The sequence below is a fragment of the Pogonomyrmex barbatus genome, unplaced genomic scaffold (genome assembly GCF_055798465.1).
Source record: "Pogonomyrmex barbatus isolate J1 unplaced genomic scaffold, ASM5579846v1 scaffold9, whole genome shotgun sequence".
Classification (NCBI taxonomy): domain Eukaryota; kingdom Metazoa; phylum Arthropoda; class Insecta; order Hymenoptera; family Formicidae; genus Pogonomyrmex; species Pogonomyrmex barbatus.
The window spans coordinates 1,832,561-1,845,108 of NW_028297193.1; the positions used below are offsets into that span (position 1 = coordinate 1,832,561).

Below are 12,548 nucleotides of genomic sequence, written 5' to 3' on the forward strand. Positions count from 1 at the left end.
TTTTTTAAAAGGCAGCGACGCAGTGTTAACGATGTAAGTATGTAACCGATATTGGATCGATTGACCCGAATCCCGACGGTGGAAAGGGGATAAATAATAGTCGCGACCTGATTCTACGATAATTCCTATCGAGAGCGACGGCGGTGGCGGCGGTGTCCGCGGCCCTTGTTTCTCATCGACGGTACACCTTATTGCGCGAGGCGACCATATCGATTAATCCTTTAAAAGGTCATGTCAATATAACGGCAGAAAATGCAATATGCATTGACACGACGCGGCTCGTGGCTTGACAAAGAACGCGCGGAATATACACCTCGATCTCATTATACGCCACACAACGACAGTCGCGCGCGAATAAAAGTCTATCCCGATCGTTTCAACGTCAGCTCGTAAACGCGAAATTGTAACGACCTCGTAGAATTTTGATTTATACAGTGACGCGGGCGAATCTGCAAGATATATTCTGTACCATTGTATCGCTGTTTAATCCCGCTATAGCGCGACGCGCTCTCGTTGAAATTTCCAAAGTCTACGACGCGAAATTCAATCGACGCGAATTCACCGCGAAAGTTCCGCGGAGATAAAAATTATTTGAGGTGTCTCTCTTTCTCTCTGTCTCTGGTCCGGACGTTAACGCGAAACGTAATGCGTCGTGCGAAAATATTTGCGTGAAGGAAAAAGTCGCTCGTATCGTATTCCGTATGCCGATGACGGTTCTCCGATGGTGGTGTATTTTAATTCTATCTCGTGCCATCAAAGTCAGCATTTTACCTCGCGCGCGCGCGCGCTACGCAAGGCACGCAATAACAAAATAATATTTGTGTACACACTGAAAACAATGCAATTTAGCCTTGAGCGTGAAGCCTTTTCATCTCGCGCGCATATGAGGACTATACATCACCGGCAATGTCAAAAGCATATCTTCGCGCTATATGCCCGACCGTCGATGCGGCTAAATTTACCGAAACATTCGCAGACGCGAAGCGATGTAGATGTCAGAAAAATAGCTCTGAATAAAAAGAAAAAAAAGACGAGGATAAAAGCCTCGTACGACGAGAGAGACGCTACTGAACTGAAGAGGAAAATCAAATACTCCACTCAAGGCCGATATTCCTTGGATGGAATGGAAGACTACATCTCTCAAGCTCAAGCGATGTACGCGGAGAAGTATCGTTTATCGTTTTTAGCGTCGTTTTATTAAATAATCAATAACATTTTTCCCCGAGCGCGATCCGCTTGTGAATGGCACGAGGGAAATTAAAGGCGCGAAATGTATTGAGAGTGTGTTTCTCGGCGCTCAGCTCATCTTAGATTTCAGCCATTTGTGTTTCGTGATAATCGATAGACGTGACGGATAAAAAAACGTGGGCACCGCACGATTAACGGACTTTTATCGTGCCACCGTAATCTTTTCTATACAACGCGCTCTTTGCACGGATGCCTTTTAATCGGGTGCACATAGTACAATGTGTGTACGTTAGCAGTTAACGCGAGATCTTGCCGGTAGCATCGGCTCTTCCCTATTTTTACACGCATCCAGCCACGACGTGTAAAAAGTGAAGGATATAAATAACTTCACCTATTTACTTGTTAAATTGGATTACATGCGCATGTGTATCGATACAATAGTGCGAAAAAACCCCAGCCGAGAATAACTTACAAACGAGGTAAATTATCAGCTTTTAAAAGTTCAGATACCGAAGAGAGAGAGAGAGAGAGAGAGAGAGAGAGAGAGAGAGAGAGAGAGAGAGAGAGAGAAAATATATGCACATATATTTATGTGTAGATCAATCCCGCACCACTTTACAAGGAGGCCGAGATTAACAAGGAACCCGCCTCTCTACGAAGGGAGGCTGAGGAAAGAGGCGGGGAAGAGGGGCAGGAGTAAAAAGGAGGCGGGAAGGAGAGATTCCGGATATGATATAGCTGTGCGATATTTAAATAGGCCCGTGGCGACGCGTACGCATTGCGTGAAATTAATTTCTATTTTCGGAGACGGCCGGGAACGCGTGTAAAGAATTTAGAGCGCGGGATATACGTAATTCCGAGGTAAAACCAAGACGCGCGAGCGAGAAAGGAGGAGTTGAACATTGTCGATGCGAAAAGAACGGGAGAGGCACCCCCCCCCCTTTCCCCTTCCCGTCACCACAGAGTCGCGATGTAATCGAGTTAATTGCTCGTGCTTGATAGGAATGAGAGAAGTGCATATTAACTTAAAGAGGCGTATTTTATTTGTATCATTATAGCGAGGAAAATCCGTATGATATCCGGGGGCATCGCCGGCCATTCAAAAAGGTCAATTTATTTTTACATTACGCTTTATTAAGTTAATGCCAATTTCATGAAATAATGCTGGTTAAATTGAAGCGCATAACTCGCGAGTTATTTATTTAATTACGATAATCATCGCGCAGGGCCGCGGAAGAATTTTTTTATTACGCAATACGTTCGAGACGAGACGTCCCGCGAGGGAATTTTGCAAGAGCAGAGATTTCCACTTGCGAATTCCTTCCAGACGGGACGATCGATCGATCACGACGATGATCGATCGACGATCGATCGTATGACAGGCCGCACGCTCTCCATCGCTGTTGGAATGGATCGGATGAATCAGCTGAACGCGTTAGCCGTGGGACTAATTGATTCGGGTTAAGTACATTTTATCCACGTGCTCGGTATATCAGATTACGAAGGCAAAGTGTAAACACAATCAAGCGGCGAGCGAAAAGGCCGACGCAAAACTAAATTGAGAGATCGACCGAGATTCATCATCCATTGATTACGTTTTATCGTTCGATATCCTTCGTCTGTTCTCTTTACACGTATACATACACACACATACACAGTGTCATGCTTCTATTGATAATAACGAAGTACTTTCGATCAATTTGGCGATCCCGCTTTCTCTCCACAAAGATAATATCTGACTACTACTTACGCCTACTGACTTTTCGACTGACGTTCGATTTTTGAGTCATTGGGTTAGATATCGATTTCGCGAACTTGCCTTCAAACTAGAATCTCGTTACGGCGATAAGTCTATTTGAAATATAAGTAAAGTATAAGCCGTTGCCTAATTCTCCAGAAAGTTCCGCTCTCGATCGCTTGTAACTCGGCTTGTAAGCGCCTTTCGATAGGCAAGAATTCTCGTCCGCGCTGCACTCGGGGGAAGATTCGCCCCCGTTAAAGCAGTGGCAACCTCCCCCTTCTCCTCTTTCCTTTTATATGCAAGAGGAAGCTAATCTCTATCGCGCTGGAGATATAATAATAATTTAGCGAGTCGCGTCGGCAATTTATAGACGCGGATGTAATTCTTGCTTAACCGCGAGACAGATCGACGGGAGCGGCTCGGCTTCATCTTTGGCCGCGGGCATGATCGATTCACTCGCCAATCAATTATTCAGCGTATCGTTCGAAATTGAAGTTCCACGTCGGCCTTCGCGGGTATTAACTTCGATTAAGGTCCCTCCCCGAAGCGAGCACCGCGGACGGCAAAATAGACGGTATTATTAGTAACGGGATTAAAATAGCGGACTATTAGACCGTGTTGCCTTGATCCGGCCGAATTTTGCCGTCGCCGTAAATCTTCGAGAAAGCCGCCGAGGAGTCATCCCTTCAACCCGAGCGTAGGCGACGGCGTGAAATGGTGACGATTCATACATTCGTAAAATTATGCACGGAGAGCATCGATCTCCCGATAGGATTATATTTAGAACGGCATTGAAATCAAATTGACCGTCAGTTATCGTAATTTTCGTTCGCCATTGTCTACAGTCCCGCAAAGATAATCATCGTCATCACTGACGGGATCTCTCTTCTTCGGGGAAGAAAAGGCCGATATCCGATCGGATGACAAGACCCGCGGCGCACCGATTTCGCATACAATGGCGATGCGTAATCGTATAACCGATACAATGGCAAAATGCACAAGGCAAAATGATCGTTAGGCAATGAAAGGAGAGACACGCGCGCGCGCGCGCGCGCACACACACACACACACACACACACACGCACACACACACGCACACGCACACGCATACACACACGCGCGTACAACCGCACCGCGTGCGTGTCAAATACTTTTAACGCGATTCCCAACGCGCCGCAACTGCGCTAACAACCGCAGCTCATTAGCAAGTTTGTCATCCGTGACTGAACGTGTTAAACCACGTCCATTAACCCCTCAGAAAGCGGAAGCGTGCCGCCCTATATATGAAAACACGAAGGATTCCTACCTATCGATTCGAACTCGCGAAGATACGTACAGGGCGCTCCAAAACTGCGAGATCATTCCGCGGCGTGACCCTTCCCCCCCTCCTCTCCCGGGCCGACGCGAAATCGATTTTAATGAAACATCCCGATGGTCTCCGGGACACCCCGTGTATGTCTTATGCTTTTTTTTTTGTCGGAAGGCAAAAGAACGCAAACTCCACTGTGGAGGTATATGCGTGTATTTTTGTCGCTCTTATTGGATATTAAATATCCTATGAGGCGACGACTTCGATATCAGTTCGTAAGAAAAGGTCAAGGCAAAATGTGAAACGTTCTAACAATAATTAATGCGCGTTTCTACATGCGCCTGTGCGTGTTTCAGCGCGCGAGATGGAATTTTCAATCACCCTAAAAGCGGCACCCGGCCTACGCGGAAATGAGAAACTTTACGCGCGATCGTTTTTTTCCGCGGGCTCGTCGAAATCGGGGGGCGGTAATTACCGATCGCTCTGTCCGCTGGACGAGGCGATTTATCATTCCAGAAATATTTCAGCGAACGCGATAAATGGATTTTTAAGACGATCCGATACAATTGAGCATTCACGAACGTCCCACGGATAACACATCGCCCATTCCAACGCAGAGTCGTTGTTCATTATAAATCTACCAAGAAATACATAAATCTGTCTTGTTTTTAATTATCCTCGTCTCGCGAAGGCGGATGTAAAATCCTTGCGAATATTCGTGGCTCGCTTTGTAATTCAGTAACGTAAAGAACATTAAAAGGTAATAAAATAAAAAGTAATAAAGCGAGCGGAGGGCAAAGTAGTCGCTTCTTGTCGCAGTTCATTCGCCTTCATTAGCAAGTTTCGCTTGGGGATTAAATGATTTACTCAATAATTGGCGTAATTAAAACGAGTAGTACGGCCAATCGCGATGAAGGCCGGATGCGAAAGAGTTAAATGAATGCGAGCCGGCGAATCGCCACGTTCCATCGCGCGGTTTGCTTGTTTTCACGTTGTTCATGATGATGTTTTTATTCAAGAGAGAGACAGAGAGAGAGAGAGAGAGAGAGAGAGAGAGAGAGAGAGAGAAAAGAGAGAGGAAGGAAAAAGAAAAGGTAGATCGGGGATCATCAAGCTGTGACCATAAATTCGGAGTACCGGCTGTATGGAAATTATGGGGAAAGTGCCCGCGATATTTTTAACCGTTATCGTCTGGCGTTCGTCGCGGACCATCGAGACGAAAAATTTGACTAGGCGGCAGATACGTAACTTTTAATACTGACGAGAAGCGCATGAGAAGGAGAATGGGCTAAGGGAGAGAGAGAGAGAGAGAGAGAGAGAGAGAGAGAGAGAGAGAGAGAGAGAGAGAGAGAATCTGGTACGTGTACATATCTCGTCGGGGATTAAAAATAACTGAGACACGTGTAATATGCTCTTCCACTGTTTGGCAGCTAGAAATACATACACAGTCTTGTCGATGAGGCACCCAGCTTCTCTCTCTCTCTCTCTCTCTCTCTCTCTCTCTCTCTCTCTCTCCCCTCCCTTCCTCCCCCCCTTTTTCCTAAACTTTCTCGAGCGCGACTCGTGCGGTTTATTCATCCGCGAGTAAATATCGAGCCCCCTCTATATTAATGTTCGTATATATAGAGAGATATATATATATATATATATATATATATCGGGTGTCCCGGGACCGTCCGGGAATGTGCTTTCATCGTTGGAAAATAGGAATGAGGAAATGACGAAAGGTACCAAGAACGACCGTCGCGGATTAAAAAGTATCGGCGAAATAAGGAAGTATACGATATAATATTTATTTAAAAAAAAAAAAAATAGAGAATGGATATTTTCGCAAGGGACAGGCGGAAACTTATTTTCCTCTCGGCCTTACCTGGGCGTGTAATTTGTCCGACTGGTTCGTGACGTTACGCTCTAACATTTCCCCCCCCCCCCCCGGAGGTATTCGTGGCATTGAACGCGTCGTACGTATCCTGAATCGTATCCAAAAAATTGACTTTCAGAGTCGCGAGTTGGCGCGTCTCGCGACGTGACTCTTCGCGTGCATCGCGCCTCTCCAAGCGCGTGTTACAAATAATAGTCGCAACTTGGCGGGTGATATAAACGTTATTCGATTTATTTATAACCGTTAGATATATATCATGCGGATCGTATATATTTTTAATCGGTTCACAGCCCGATAACGGAAAGAGATTGCCAAGTGTGTTATTTATAATTCGCGACCGGAGACCGAGGAAACAATTCGCCGTATGCGAAATTTCCTCTTCGAAAATGGGAGAGACGCGCGTAATACGGATACGTGTACGAAGAGATATCTGCCTGAAATATACGCACTTGATTGAGCGGAATAGAGAAGCGTGAATTATTAACCGTCTTCCCGATAACGCATTAGCTTTCGCGTTTCTGCATCGGGAATACGCGGCCTACGCGCGTCGCGTACTTTCGCGAAAGATCACGGTAAACCGGTGAGCTTTTACGCGGAAACGCATATACAAATTAATATTGACTCTCGGAACCAAAGATAATAATAACAATTCATATCCAAGCAAGAGGCGAGGGAGTAATCCGGATAACCCTGCGTGCGTTTCTAAAGGAAGGTTTCTGAAAAAGAGATTGATCGAAATGTAATATTAAGTAAAAGGCATCGGGTAATCCCGAGTTCGAGGAGGACGATCGGCTTCCGAATGATGAAAGCGTCCAGCATCGATTAATCGATCAAATACAATTCACCACCCTCCCCCCCCTTCCCCTCCGCCGTCCCTGCGCCGTCGCCACCACGAAGCGCGTGTCTGACAACGACCGTCTATTTCTACTTGCAGCGCTATGCTCGGCTTTCTATCTCCCGGGAACGAGGCATGAGCCGCGGTTTAGAGTCTTATGCCGCAATTCTACATCCTATAAACAACCGCCGGAAACACTTGACGGTAGTCGTTATCCCAGCGATGTTATTAACCCTTAATCGGTCTCCGTATATCTTGGCATACGTCCCAGCAAAAATCATTTTCATCCCGTTCTTTCGTCGTGACAGTTCGGCAGAACGCGCGCTAGCTGCACCACGGGAAGTTTATCCTAGCTAATTTAAATGATCTCACTTTGTCAAAAGATAAAAAAAAAAAAAAATGTCGAATATATCATTAAAGATGTCTAATGGAAAGGCGAGCATACGCGAGCGTATTTTCATAATGCATAAGATCCTGTACTAGACCTTACCTCGTCGCGAATAATCAATTTTTATTTTTCTTGCGTTCTCCAAGATATTCGTGCAAGATGTAACGATAGCATTAATGTTAATGTTCTCTGGGACACGTTTCCAGAAAAGCAGAGGGAGTTTAACTGGTCGACTGAATATGAATCAGTATTTCTGTGGCTCGCAAACACAATTCTCACCCTAATATGCTAATTTTTCAAATAATCGTGTATTTTCAGTATCACGAGATTCAAGTATAAGACAACAAGAGAGGAATGAGAGACCCCCTCCCCCTCTCTCTTACGTCCCTTGTCCGCGATCATTTATATTTCTACCAGCCATCATCTATCATTACGAGCGTCAAAAGTTCGCTTGATGACAGAGCCCAAGAGACGATCCATTTCGCCAAAAAAAGCCGCGCGCGCGTTACTTCGCATTACGTCGAGACACTCTCTCGTTGGTGTTCAAGTTTCATCAATAGCGGGGGGCGTAACGGTAATCCGCCAAACATTTTGATGCCCCGCGACGGGCGGAAAAATAAACGAGCGGCCGCATCCCCCGCGTTAACGCGCCGCGCTCTAAGCTAAATCGCCGCGGCGACGAAGAAGAAGAGAGGAAGGCGCGCGTGCGGTCGGACGCGTGTGCGGAGCGGTTCAATACCAAATTCCGACCGTCGTCGGCAGCACCGAAATAACTTAACGGCCTCCTATTCGCCATTTCCTATCCGACGCGCACGCACTTTTTCCCGTTCTTGTCGTCCACGTCGTCGTTGTAGTCGTTGTAGTCGTCGTCGTAATAATCGTCGTCGTAATCGTCGTAGTCATTGGCGTCGCCGTCGTGCGCGACAAGGTTCGCACGTGCGTAATTATTAGCAACCCTCGATCGATTCGTTTCGGGCCGGTTTCATAGTAATGAGCAAGCGAGAGAGCGAACGAATGAACGAACGAACAAACGAACGAACGAACGAACGAACGAACGAACGAACGAACGGGCGAGCGAGCGAGCGGACGAGCGGCTGTCAAAGGTTGAGTATATTTCCTCGACAAGTGAGTCTAGGTCACCCGTATATCGGGTCGATACCACGAAAGCGGGACAAAGGCGAGTCTTCGACTGTGCCTCACGCGTATTACAGTCGGAGCTGACCAGAAGCTGACCAGATGCTTCGCGCGCCGGCAAGGCGAGCGGGAAAAAAAGCTCGGTCCCTCTGTTCTCACCTTGCTCTTTCCGGGAAAACGAGAGGGAGAGAGGGGAAGGGAGAGAGAGGGGGAGGAATGAAGGGCGGGGGAGAAGCCACCCTCGAGAGACCTCGTATCTCTCGACGGCGGGATCTATGCCACCGGAAGCCAACCGGAGAGACTTTACGGGCATGCATGCGACGCGAAGGCGTGGAGAACACACCGATCACGCGCCCACGTGAGACACGCGAGACACGCGTGCGAATTGGCCAATGTCGATGAGGAATCGGGTTTCCCGCGTTTCCGATCTTTCTCTCTTTTTTCCTCTCGAAAGACCTCCTCTTGGAGATCTCCGCGATCGAGCGCAAAGACCGAACGTCATTAACGTCGGCGAATTTTTAATCTCGCAGTATCTGTATAAAATCTGAACGATCTGAGAGGAGACGTTCGATGTTGTACGAATTTTCTATGTAAAACCGCGAATGGAAAATTTCTAAAACATAGCGTATCGATTAATTTCTCTCTCTCTCTCTCTCTCTCTCTCTCTCTCTCTCTCTCACACACACACTCCTATGGTCATCCGTTCACGTTTGCGCCGCGTGACGAGTCGAGGTTTCGGGAGAATTCGGAAGCATAAGAGTGCTTCTATCGCTCGGCACACGAATGTAGAGAGATTTCTCCGGATCTCGCGCGAACGGGCTCCGGCATCGAGCTAGGCGACGTTACATTCGTCGGGCGGCTGGATAATGGACACGACAAAATGAAATTTCGTGACGAGCGGCGAGCGGCGAGCGAATTTCAAAAGTCGCACAGACAAAAACCGTCAGCGGCTTGTCTCGTGGCGTTACACGACCGATTTACATCCCTAATCGAAAGTCGGTTTTCCCCGACAATGCGCCTGCTCGATCCCGGGGCACGCGTCATGCAGGAGACTCTCTCTCTCTCTCTCTCTCTCTCTCTCTCTCTCTCTCTCTCTCTCCCCCTCCCTCCCTCCCTCCCTCTACGTTTATCTCTTTCTCTCTCTTTCTAGCTCCCTCTCAGAGTCCGCTGGCAGGTCTGCTGGCACTCCCGAAATAATGTTCGAAAGAGCGGTACAACGCAGGGGAGAGGAATAGCGAGGTAGCAGATGGGCGAGGAGAGGGACGGGTGTCGACTGTGATATCCAGAGGAGGAAGATGAGAAAGGAGAGCGGAACAAGAAACGCCCGGATCGAGCGCGTTACATAATTTTCGTAACTCCACGAAGGAACGGAGAGGGTGACGTGAGGCTGGTGGGGATGGGGAGTGGACGATGGTCTACGACGAGACGAGAAGCTGCTCCGAAGTGCGAGAGAGGAAGAGAGAGAGAAAAAAGATAGAGAGAGAAAATGAGAGAGAGAGCGATCGACAGAGCGAGAAGGGTACGCGTGTGCACGTATGCGTGTGTACGTGTGCGGATAAGTAAATGGATGGATGGATGGATAAATGGGGGAGATATAACGAAGAGAGGGATGAAAAGCTGAGAGAAAAGGGGGAAAAAAGGAGTAAACATAATTAAATAGAGAGATTGCGAGAAAGAAAAAAACATATTTAAATAGAAAAGGAGAAAAAGTAAGAGAAAAGGAGGGAGTGAGAAAAGAGAGGGATGAGAGAAGGGGAGGTGGAGATAGTGGAGGCTCGTGTCCTGGTGGGCGGAATGGCGAATCAATCCTCGACGAGGGGAAGGGGCGCATGAGGGTGAGGTAGTAGTAGTGGTGGTGGTAGTGGTGATGGAGGAGGAGGAAGACGAGGAGAATGAGGATGAAGAGGAGGAGGCAGAGGAAGAGGTGAAGGCGGCGGCAGAGGGGTGGGTGGGGGTGGCGATAGCAGTGTGGCGACATACTACTCACCGTGGACGGTGGCAGCAAGATGTCTGCGAGGTGTCTCTTCTTCCTCGACGGTGGCAAGAGAGAGGAAAACCCGATGTCACATACGCCGCTTCATCGGGCCACTGTGCTGCCGCTTAATACCACTCCGCGCGGTGCTCTTCGCCCGCCTTCTTCACCTTCTGCCACTAAAAATAAACTCGCTCGCTGTGCCGTGCGCTCCTTTGGCTGCCCCCGTGCGCGCGCTCGCGAACACTCTCCCTCCCCCACTCACACGCACACACACATTCTCTCTTTCTCTCTCTCTCTCTCTCTCTCTCTCTCTCGTTCTCTTTTTCTCTCTTTCTTTCTCTCTTTCGTTCTCGCTCTCTCACTCTTTCTCCCGTTCTCGCTCACGTCTTATAACGCGACCGACACATTTATCCGTGCTTTCAGGCTGCTCTCTCGGACATTCTCGCGCACCTCTCGCGCTCCACGACCGACCAACCGCTCGATTCTCTAGAATCGAGGAGGTGGCACTGTGTCGCCACTCGCCGCCGCTTGTCGCCGCTGCCACTGCCGCCGCCGCCGCTACCACCATCGCCACCACCGCCACCACCATCATCGCCACCACCACCATCGCCACCACCGCCACCACCATCACCACCACCACCACCACCACCACCACCACCACCACCACCACCACCACCACCACCACCACCACCACCACCACCACCACCACCACCACCACCACCACCACCACCACCACCACCACCACCACCACCACCACCACCACCACCACCACCACCATCACCACCATCACTACCATCACTACCATCACTACCATCACTACCACCACCACCACCACCACCACCACCACCACCATCACCATCACCATCACCACCACCACCACCACCATCACCATCACCACCACCACCACCACCACCACCACCATCACTACCACCACCACTATCATCACCACCACCACCACCACCACCACTACCACCACCATCACCACCACCACTACCCATCATCGTCACCGCCGCCGCCACCTCCATCGCAGCCGCGATGATGATGGTGAGGACAGCATGTCGATGGCGATTTGATGTATGAAACGGTAGCTGAGAGATAGATCGACTCATCAGGATCGCAATAGCTTCTCCGGAGGCAGAAGTGGCGAGAAGAAACAGGCAAACGTGAACGAGAAAATTGGAGCGCACAGATCCGATGGAGAATCCCAAAGAGAGAGAAAGGGAACCAGATGTGAGGAGGGAATGGCGATATACGAGAGCGAGGCGAAGACAACCGGAGGGGAAACACGCACGCATGCACGCACTCCTGGTAGCGCGGTTGATTATCCATTTCGTATTCCGAGCGACGAGCACACGACGTACGCATGCACACATGTACGCACGCACGCATGCACACATGCACGCACGCACGCACGCACGTTCTTACCCCCGAGGGGTGCCACTATGTCGTACCGAGAACGCGGGACTGTCGTGCTCGCGGCGCTCTTCAGTTCCTCGTGGTCTCGTCGGCTTCTTCTCCCACCCTACTGATGGTATCGACTGCGCCGGCGGCAGCGGCAGTGACGGCGACGACAACGACGCGACGACGACGACGACGACAACGACAACGACAACGACAACGACAACGACAACGATAATGACAATGATAACGACAACGATGGTTCTCGACGGCAGCAACGACGGCGGCAGCGACGACGACGGCAGCGGCAGCGGCAGCGGTGCGGAGCGGCTTTTTTTCCTTAATGCCTCTTTTCATATAGACAAGGCCGCAGCACCGATTACCGCTACTTGGTAGCTCACGGTGGTAGCGCGCGTTACCGCTGGTAGCAACCGGCGTATCGCGATGACGACATCCGCGCATCGACGACGACGACGATGACGACGATGACGACGGTGACGGTGATGAGCAGGGACGAGGACGAGGACGAAGATACGATTACACCACGACGACGACAACGATTATACTCCGATTAGCTCGCTTCCCGCTGCTACCGCTGGCCTGCCTGCCTATCTGCCTGTCTGTCTTTGCCTGCCTGCTTGCCTTGCCTGCTCGCTGCTGTGCCGCCGATTGTGCGCGCGCACCTTTGCGTACACGTA

The 12,548-nt window shown here is 49.5% G+C and overlaps 1 protein-coding gene across 25 annotated transcripts in view; it reads right to left on the reverse strand.

The window, feature by feature from the left end:
* The window catches only part of PMCA (plasma membrane calcium-transporting ATPase 3), a 98,241-nt gene extending 85,755 nt beyond the window's left edge, over positions 1–12,486 (reverse strand). For 19 of the 25 annotated variants that reach the window (XR_016141284.1, XR_016141282.1, XR_016141285.1 and 16 more), the window contains exon 1: positions 10,465–11,001. The gene's annotated coding sequence lies outside the window, so the exon portion shown is untranslated. Of the gene's footprint in view, positions 1–10,464; positions 11,042–11,877 lie in introns of those variants that run through there. The other 6 variants (XM_089084702.1, XM_089084697.1, XM_089084699.1 and 3 more) reach the window with 6 other exon arrangements.
* Positions 12,487–12,548: the final 62 nt, after the last annotated feature.